Source organism: Bos taurus, chromosome 15, assembly GCF_002263795.3.
Source record: "Bos taurus isolate L1 Dominette 01449 registration number 42190680 breed Hereford chromosome 15, ARS-UCD2.0, whole genome shotgun sequence".
NCBI classification, from domain to species: domain Eukaryota; kingdom Metazoa; phylum Chordata; class Mammalia; order Artiodactyla; family Bovidae; genus Bos; species Bos taurus.
In genome coordinates this window covers 56,768,525-56,776,307 of record NC_037342.1, presented here as the reverse complement: position 1 = coordinate 56,776,307, position 7,783 = coordinate 56,768,525, and the positions used below count along the sequence as shown (strand labels likewise).

Here is a 7,783-nt window from a genome sequence, read left to right as displayed (position 1 = left end):
ATCAGAATTTGGTAGGTAACCATGGGAATGGAGTTGGAAAGGAAAAAGGAGGAATTACAAATGAAATATTGGTTTCAAATCTTGTCATTTAGGGATTTGAAGACAGAGGCAATGAATTGTATTTGACGGAAAGATCCTTCAGGTTAGGGTTGATGGACTCTGAGGTGTCTACAGCAGGACATTCAGATGAATATGACCAGTAAACAGTTGGATATAAGTCTAAAAGTCAGAAATAAGATGAGAGCTAGAGAAATGCCTGGAGGAATCAGAGATTAAACAAAGGTGTAAATTTTTGAAGCAGGTTAGTTAAGAGAAAAAAAAGTAAAACAGAAAGAGAATTAATAACAAACTGGGGTACAAAGTTAGTTAATGCCTGAACTAAATGACTGACAAGAACTGAGTTTATGTGTAAGTTATTTTAAGGAAGAGCAAGACAAAACAGACCATACCTTAAAAGACATTTAAAGTGTGGTGCTCTGAGCTAAGGTCAGGTGTTAGCCTTGTATTTCATCTCAGTCCCTGACTTGGTATCCGAGGCCACGCCCCTGGCCACGCCCACCCATACCTGCAGTCTTGGGCTCTTCATTCTGCCTGGCCGCCATCTTGAGAGACGTTGGCCTTCTCCAGCCTTTATTCCTGATTTAGGTTTCGAATTGCAGTCACTGTAAGTACAACTCTGTGCTTACCCCTTAGGCATCTCTAGAAAGATGAAGCTACATTAATACTCTCAATTTGGTAGGCACACCTTAGGCATTCTACCCTGTCAGCTCACTGTGTCTAGTGAAGCTGGCGCTGCCATCATCCTTCCCTGCTCAAGGGACAGCGCTAAGAACAAAGGACTTCCACTTAAGCCAGTCCCCAGGCGGGGTAGGGCAGGAAGGGCGGGATGGGGTGGGGTGGGTGTGGGGATGGGGGGCACCAAGCCCCGCAGCCCCTGGGCAGGGCCGGTGGTTCGGCTTATCTGTACGTCATGCAGGTGTGAATGGCATTTTTATTTCTCTTCTCGAGTCACTGTTCATCTTTGCCTTGTCAGATGTCTGAAAGTTGTTTCATGCATTTTGTCCAGTTTTCTTGTGTTTTTTTTTATGTCTGTAGGGTAAATTTTGTTTTACTTTCTCAGTCCTAATGGACACAGCCTGGATTTTGCTCGGACAACTGGGTGAATGGGGGTGCCCTTTACTAACATGGAACTGACCTCAAGAGAAATAGATTTTGAAGGGAAAGTCAAGGGTTCAGTTTTGGACATACTAAATTTTGAGATGCCTGTGAAAAATCCAGGTTGAGTTTGCAGTAGAGTTTTGGATGTATGGGTTTGGAAATAGGAGAGATCTAGAAGAGAAATCATATTTATTAGTGTTTCTCTAAATAGTACTGAATTTTCATGTGAATTTGGTTACCCTGGCTGATAGATGCAAGGTAAAGAATTGGTGGATATGTGGGAAATTATGATAGTAATGATTCTGGTTAGAATGTTTCCTTTCATTCAGTATTCAAGTAGTTTACCTTCCTCTCAGTCACAGAACTTTTGTTCAGAACGTCTTTCTTTGGCCAGTATTTGAAATATTCATATTGCAATTCGTATTGCAGTTTCAATACCAACCAATTAAAACTTTTTCTCATATAATTGTAATTTGCCTTTGACCCATGGTTTTTTTTATGAGTATAGTGTATAGTTCAAATGTCAGATTTTTTAGTTATCTTTTTATGATTGATTTCTGGTTTGATCGAACTGTAGCCAGAGAATATACCCTCCAGATTTTGTTACTGAACCACAACTGTTTTTTCAAGGGGCTTTATGGTTCCATAAAGTCCACTTTAGTTCTTTAACGCTGTCTAGTCATATTTGAGTTTACGTATTTTCCAAATAGGATATTCCACTTAAAGCCATGGTCATATAGTCATTATTACTGTGTCCCATTATAAGGAGAACAGATTCTTAGTGAACTCATGCAAGTAGCTATATTTCCATGAAAATAAAAATACTGAGTTTCCAAATTGTGAAGGGATTGGGTAGAGAAGACATAAATGTTTCAATTTTACTTACAAAGTTATAACTTATCAGGTTACTATATGTTATAATTAGCTTAAGGGGAAAGCTTTCCCCATATATGGAAAACACAGATTAAAAGCCAGTAATATTTCAGATAAAAACTATAAAACGTATAACTATATTCATCAGTTCACTCTATCCAATGTACCTAATCTTTGATCTTATATTTTGTTAACAGTTTGAAGGAACCATCAGGGTTACATCAGTGTTTCCATTAGATTTCTGTAGTTATTCAGCTGAGCAGTGTGATCTGAATGTTTACAGAAACCTGTGGAAATGGCAACCCACTCCAGTGTTCTTGCCTGGAGAATCCCAGGGAGGGTGGAGCCTGGTGGGCTGCCTTCTATGGAGTCGCACAGAGTCGGACACGACTGAAGCACCTTAGCAGCAGCAGCAGCAGTACTAGTCAAAAGTCCTTTCTATGAATCTTAAAATGAAATTCTTTTTGCTTATGCATTAGAATGCAACAATAACTCTCTTCGAATAAATAACTCTCTTTTTCTCTTTGAAAAAGCTTAAAAAGCTTGGTTAAAGATCTGATGGGAATGCAGTTGACAAACTTGACATACAGTGTGTCATACAGTGTTTAAAGATGATAGCTAGAATTATGACTGATAATACTATACTCAGACATATCCAAGTTTTAGAAATTTCACATGATTTCTAGGAAATTTATATTAATGACATTTATCCATACTGTACAACTTAAGATTTATCACCACTCATTTTATAATGCTTCCCATGTAGTCTGAAATATCAAATAATCCTAATTAGTTTAATATTTCTCTCTTCGATGCTTCAGCGGCCCTCTGAAGCATCCCAAAGTTAGCTCGAGATCCAAAAAACCTCAATTAGAATTTGACCCTTGGAATTTTGTCGGAAATCTTTGTCAAAAAGGCTTTAAAATGCCTGGTCAAATAGGGTACAAGATGACTGTAAAGCATCACTTATTCACTTAACCTAAGTACCATTAAAAGATTTCAAAGGCAAATAAAGTTATGACAGATCACTTAAAGGAGGTGAGGAATGTAAAATCTGTAATCAACAGTAGCTCAGTATTCCAAGAAAACTTGGTTCTCTTAACAGAGAGCACCAAAACTTCAGTCTTTCATCAGCTTACTTTTAATAACAAAGTCCCTAATTAGATCATTTACCTAATTAAAATCCAATCTAATCCTAACCATTTCTGACCACTTACAAAACTCTCCTCAGGGTTCCTTTCCCATAAACAACCTTCCACAATTTTCTGTGTACATATTGTTTAGTCGCTGAGTCATGTCCAACTCTTTTGTGACCCCATGGACTATATGCTGCCAGACTCCTCTGTCCAGGAGGTTTTCCAGGCAAGAACACTGGAGTGGGTTACCATTCCTGCTCCAGTGTATCCATATTAGGTTAACCTTCATTTTCTCTCCCATTTTAAAATAACCAGGATCAGGAAAAAATCACTTTGTTTTCCCTTAACAAAATGCATTTCCATTTTTTCATACTTTCTTGCACTGAAAACGCATATCTTTCCTGTATGCTAAAATATTTCCCTTATTATTTCTAGTAGCTTGAATTATGTGTATTTTATTATTTTTCCTTAGTTTTTTTTAAAGGCTGAGTAATATTCCATTAGAATCTGCCTGACAATACAAAAGATAAGGGTTTGACCCCTGAGTTTGGAAGATCCCCTGGAATAGGAAATGGCAACCCTCTCCAGTATTCTTGCATGGGAAATCCCAGAAAAGAGAAGCCTGGCAGGCTACAGTCCATGGGGTTACAAAAGAGTCAGACACAACCTAGTGACTAAACAACAAATATTCCATTGTGTGTGTGCATCTTATATATCACATCTTCTTTTTCCACTCATTCGGTGATGGACATTTAGCCTGCTTACATGTCCTGGCTATTGTAAATAGTGCTGTAGTGAACACTGGGGGTCATGTATCTTCTCAAATTACAGTTTTCTCCAGATACATGCCCAGAAGTGGGACTGCTGAATCATATAATAATTCTATTTGTAGTTTTTTAAGGAACCTCAATGCTGTTCTCCATTGTGGCTGTACCAATTTACATTTCCACTAACAACAGTGTGGGAGGGTTTCCTTTTCTCCACACCCACCACAACACTGATTGTAGATTTTTTGATTATGGCCATTCTGACCAGTATGAAACAGTATGAAAAGGCAAAAAGATAGGACACTGAAAGATGAACTCCCCAGGTCGGTAGGTGCCCAATATGCTACTGGAGATCAGAGGAGAAATAACTTCAGGAAGAATGAAGAGATGGAGCCAAAGCAAAACAACACCCAGTTGTGGATGTGACCAGTGATGGAAGTAAAGTCTGATGCTGTAAAGAGCAATATTGCATAGGAACCTGGAATCTTAAGTCCTTAAATCAAGGCAAATTGAAAGTGGTCAAACGGGATGGCAAGGGTGAACACCGATATTTTAGGAATCAGCAAACTAAAATGGACTGGAATGGATGAATTTAACTCAGATAACCATTATATCTACTACGGTGGGCAAGAATCCATTAGAAGAAATGGAGTAGCCATAATAGTCAACAGAAGAGTCCGAAATGCAGTACTTAGCTGCAATCAAAATGACAGAAAGATCGCTGTTTGTTTCCAAGGCATACCATTCAGCATCACAGTAATTCAAATCTATGCCCTGACCAGTAATGCTGAAGAAGTTAATGTTGAATGGTTCTATGAAGACCTACAAGACCTTTGACTGGGTGGATCACAACAAACTTTGGAAAATTCTTAAAGAGATAGGAATACCAGACCACCTGACCTGCCTCCTGAGAAATCTGTATGCAGGTCAGGAAGCAACAGTTAGAACGGGACACGGAACAAAGACTGATTCCGTATTGGGAAAGGAGTACGTCAAGGCTTTATATTGTCACCCTGCTTATTTAACTTATATGCAGAGACATCATGCAAAACGCTGGGCTGGAGAAAGCACAAGCTGGAATCAAGGTTGCCGGGAGAAATATCAATAACCTCAGATATGCAGATGACACCACCTTTAGGGCAAAAAGTGAAGAACTAAAGAGCTTCTTGATGAAAGTTAAAAAGGAGAGTTTAAAAATTGGCTTAAAGCTCAACATTCAGAAAACTAAGATCATGGCATCTGGTTCCATCATTTGATGGCAAATAGATGGGAAAACAGTGGAAACAGTGACAGACTTTATTTTGGGGGGCTCCAAAATCACTGCAGATGGTGACTGCAGCCATGAAATTAAAAGACTCTTGCCCCTTGGAAGAAAAGCTATGACCAACCTAGATGGCATATTAAAAAACAGAGACATTACTTTGCCAACAAAGGTCAAAGCTATGGTTTTTCCAGTGGTCATGTATGGATGTGAGAGTTGGACTATAAAGGAAGCTGAGCACTGAAAGATTGATGCTTTTGAACTGTGGTGTTGGAGAAGACTCTTGAGAGTCCCTTGGACTGCAAGGAGATCCAACCAGTCCATCCTAAAGGAAATCAGTCCTGAATATTCATTGGAAGGACTGATGCTGAAGCTGAAGCTCCAATACTTTGACCACCTAATGCGAAAACCTGACTCATTGGAAAAGACCCTGATGCTGGGAAAGATTGAAGGCGGGAGGAGAAGGGGACGACAGAGGATGAGATGGTTGGATGGGATCACCGACTCAATGGACATGAGCTTGAATAAACTCCAGGAATTGGTGATGGTAAGGGAGGCTTGGCATGCTGCAGTCCAACGGGTTGGACACAATTTAGTGACTAAAACTAACAACCAGCTGAGATTTAGAAACACCATTTCACGTTTTCTTTTATTTTCATTTGAATATAAAGTAGTTCCAAATTCTCAGCCTCCAAATAGCCAATGTTTAACAAAGAAGACAATCAGATATTAGACAGACAAGACAACTAAGGCCAAAACATAAAACAATCTAAAACCAAAACCTCAGGACATTAACCCAGGTTTAGAAGAACTCTGCAAGTGTGACATTTTTATTGTCCCTGTTAATGTAGGCCTCTAGCCCATGATCCTACCAAGTTCCCACCATCTGGGCCTCTAACCCACCATCTGGAAAATTTAAGTACAGGTACTTTTTAATCAGGTTGTTGTTGTTCATTTGCTCAGTCATGCCCAACTCTTTGTGACCCCATGGACTGCAGCACACCAGGCTTCCCTGTCCTTCACTATCTCCCAGAATTTGCTCAAACTCATGTCCATTGAGTCAGTGATGCCATCCAACCATCTCATCCTCTGTTTCCCCCTTCTCCTCCTGCCCTCAATCTTTCCCAGGTTCAGGGTCTTTTCAAATGAGTCAGTTCTTTGCATCAGGTGGTCAAAGTACTGGAGCTTCAGCTTTAGCATCAAGTATCTTCCAGACCCAGAAATTGTTTCTTACCTGCCATGAAAAATAATATACCAAAGGTCAGCAGCATCATGCCAGGGGAAATCCAGGGAATGGTCCCTGGAACGAATGGACCAGACAGCTGCTTGGACTCATCCACAGGCTCATAATGCCTGCAAAGAATCAACAAACCATGGATAAAAAGTATGTCTGCCTCCCCAAATTTATTACCAAATCAGTTTCATTTGCTTGACATGCAATAAACCAAGCACAAATACACCAGGGTTTGTAGAGGAGAACAAATCTCAGCGCCAGAAATAAAACTCAGTTCCAGGTCCCTGAAGGTGAGGGATTTGAGATATTTATGGGATAAATAAGCAGGGTGGTCTTTATGCTCCAAATAAAAACAGTTGTATAAATAGGGTGAGAAAAGGTAATTTGAGGTAGAGAAAAGGTGAGGCAATTGGTATTTTGTGCAGGTGTATCTGAGTGACATTCTTCTTCATAGATGCATGTTCAAAAAATGGAGATGCTTAGCATGATGTGAGGGTGAAGTTTGTGGCCCTCTGTCATCAAAAAAATCATACATCAGATACTTGAGCAGGCTCGGGTTTTGGGTTAGTATCCCAACTAGTGTATGTTGGCTTCAACTGGACAAGAGCTGACCCCAGGTTCCTAAGCTATGTGAAGTTTGGAGGGTATCTATTTTGCAACAAATAAGGCAGACTCGCTCAGTGAAGCAGAGGGTGTTTTGAACAAGCTGTACGCTTATCTACTGATCTGTTTGTTGGTTTGGTCACTAAATTGTGTCCTACTCTTGTGACCCCATGGACTGTAGCCTGCCAGGATCCTCTGCCCATAGGATTCTCCAGGCAAGAATACTGGAGTGGGTTGCCATTTCCTTCTCCAGGGGATCATCCTGACCCAGGAATCGAACCTGAGTCTCCTTCATGGCAGGCAGATTCTTTACCGACTGAGCTATGAGGGAAGCCCATTCATAGCTTCCCTGGTAGTTCATCTGGTAGAGAATCGACCTGCAATGCAAAAGACCCCAGTTTGATTCCTGTTTTGGGAAGATCTGCTGGAGAAGGCTATCCACTCCAATGTTCTTGGGCTTCCCTGGTGGCTCAGCTGGTAAAGAATCCGCCTACAATACAGGAGACCTGGGTTCGATCCCTGGGTTGGGAAGATCCCTGGAGAAGGGAACAGCTACCCACCCCACTATTCCGGCCCTGAGAATTCCATGGACTGTATAGTCTATGAGGTCGCAAAGAGTCAGACACGACTGAGCGACTGATATGTTAGATGAGCTCAAAATTTTCTTATTCACCTGTTTCTGGTCATCCTATTGTGTATGGTTTCAGGATGGATTTTTTTTAACTTTATGGGGTACAGTTTCAGTTTCAAT

The 7,783-nt window shown here is 40.4% G+C and overlaps 1 protein-coding gene across 6 annotated transcripts in view; it reads left to right on the top strand.

Moving 5' to 3' along the window:
- Positions 1-556: 556 nt before the first annotated feature.
- LOC786996 (glycerophosphodiester phosphodiesterase domain-containing protein 4) overlaps positions 557-7,783 on the top strand; it is a 138,271-nt gene continuing 131,044 nt past the window's right edge. For 5 of the 6 annotated variants that reach the window (XM_059875143.1, XM_059875141.1, XM_059875144.1 and 2 more), the window contains exon 1: positions 557-664. The gene's annotated coding sequence lies outside the window, so the exon portion shown is untranslated. The remainder of the gene's footprint in view (positions 665-7,783) is intronic. The other variant, XM_024975888.2, reaches the window with a different exon arrangement.